Raw genomic sequence first — 2505 nt, forward strand, 5'->3', positions numbered from 1 at the left:
GTTGTTTTGCTTGGTCCTTCAAAACATTGATAACAAGTTGGTTACAAAGGTCTTTCACATACTGTGTTATTGTACCCCTGTAAGCCCCAGGCTCACCGCAACCTGTAACTACCCCATAAGGGAGTTGCATTGCTCACCCCATCAATAACTCGTAGGGGCTGAGACCCAGCGCGCAGCTTGGGGTTGCTTGTAATCTCATCGGGATTCCTGGTAATACATCAACCTATGTCTTTCCCGTCTCAGCTATAGCTTTGGCTAAGGCATTCTTGATTGTTCAGTTCATTCTTTTTACCATTTCTGAACTCTGAGAGTGGTAGGGTATGTGGAATCGTTGTGGAATCCCCCACAGTTGGCACATTCCCCTCATCACTTTTCCCATAAAATGTGCTCACCTGGACAGGGATTCCCCACCTTGGGAGGATTTCCTGAACTAGGATCCATGCAGCGGTGCTGGTGGTGCAGTCCCTTGTTGGGAAAGCCTCTACCATGGGTGAAGTGATCCATAATTACTCGACAGTTTCTTTTCCCCCTGCTTTTGGGTAGGGCCCCTGTGAAGTCTCTCTGGATGTTTTCCCAAGAGTCCCCTTGGCTATGGCCAGTTTGCCAGCTGCATCTTTATGCCCTTACCAGGGTTATGCTTGGCAGAAATTATACAGCAGCAGAATTTCTCAATATCACAGCTCATCCCTGGCTTCCACCAGACCTGCCTGAGGACTGTGATTATGCTCTGCATTCCCTGTTGCATCACCTCATGAAATAACTTCTGCCTAATACTTGGTGGAACCACCGTGACTCCTTCCTCCCTGTAGCTCCAGCTCCCATCTGGTCCCTCCTTTGCCCCCTTCTCCTCCATTGCTCCTCCTTTTCTGCCTCCACCTCGTCACATGATTTTACAAAACTTAGTTAGCTCTATCATGAACACTAGCCTCCATAGTATCCAGGATATCTTCAAGGAACGATGCTTCAAAAAGGTGGTGTTCATCATTAAGAACCCCCTATCACCCAGTACATACCCTTTTCTCATTACTACCATCAGAAAGGCAGTACAGAAACCTGAAGGCACACACTCACAGTTAAGGACAGCCTCTTTGTCCCACCATCTGATTTCTGAATGGCATGAACACTACCTCAGTTCTTTTTTAATTACTATTTTTTGCACATTATTTAATTATTTATTTATATAAACTTACTACAATCCGCATTTTTTCCCTCTATTTTTATAACAGAGGCAGCATTGTACTGCTGCCATAAAGTTAACAAAATTCACGACATACGCTGGTGATATTAAACCTGATTCTGATTCAGTATCTAACAGAGAGAGGAGAAATAGTAACTTTTCAACTCTTTAAACTCATCATATACTGGAAGTTTGCAGCAGAGAGTTTATTTTACATATGAATGACACTGTAGCAAAAACATTCCAGCATCAAAATCAGATTTATTACAGTATCACTGACTTAAACTGTATGTAGTTAAATTGATTTTGAAGCAGCAGTACAGTGCAAGATATACAATAACAAATAAAAAGTGCAAAAATGAAGCAGTGTCCATGGGTTTATGATGTATTCAGAGATCTGCTGGTAGGCTGTGGGCCTTTACACTCATTCCCTCCTCCCCAATGATAGTAACAAGGTGTGTCCTGGGTGGTGAGGATCCTATGTGATGAATGCAGCCTTCTTGAGGCACATAATGTTAAAGAGGTCGTTGATGGAGGAGAGGATTTAACCATCTACAGCTACAGCCACTTTTGATCCTTTGCATTGTAACCTCAATACCAGGCTGTGACAGAATCAGTCAAAATGCTATCCACACATTTACAGAAATTTAAGTCTTTGGTGACATAGCAAATCTCTTTATACTCCAAACAAAATAAAGCCAGCACCATATACTTTTTTTGCAATTGCATCAATGTGCTGAGCCCAGGATAGGTCTTTCAAGATGTTGACACACAGAAACTTGAAGCTGCCTTCTCAAGGAATTTTGGCATACAAAACTTCGAACATATTGGTTCGATAGATATACCGATAAATCACGCAGCTTTCTTATTAATACAACAATCTATCTGCTGGAAGAATGCACTGGGTCGAGCAGCATTAACAGGAGGAAAGGAATTGTTGACATTTTGGTTCGAAACCCTGCATCAGGAACGAGCTCTGTCACGGGAAAAAGATTTTAAGGAGAATTGAAATGCCACTTCAAGAACGTTCTCGAAGTTCTTTTTGACTTTTTCTCTTGCACAGATGCTGCTCAACCTGGAGAGTTCCTCCAGCCAGATTCGTTGTTTTTTTCAGTATCTGTAACTTCCAACGTATTCGTACTGCTTTTCCCCGGACTGAACGCCGGCGCCGGAGAATGAAAAGCGGAGTGGGCGGGACGAGTACGGAGCCTCACTCGATTGACGTGCGTAGCTACCAAAAGGCTCTCCCGTGCAATATCGGCTGGCTTTCACTCGTCCTATCCGCTCGCGGAGCGGCCGTGCCTACGCTCTCCTGGCAGCCAATCGGG

Source organism: Mobula hypostoma, chromosome 2 (assembly GCF_963921235.1).
Source record: "Mobula hypostoma chromosome 2, sMobHyp1.1, whole genome shotgun sequence".
NCBI classification, from domain to species: domain Eukaryota; kingdom Metazoa; phylum Chordata; class Chondrichthyes; order Myliobatiformes; family Myliobatidae; genus Mobula; species Mobula hypostoma.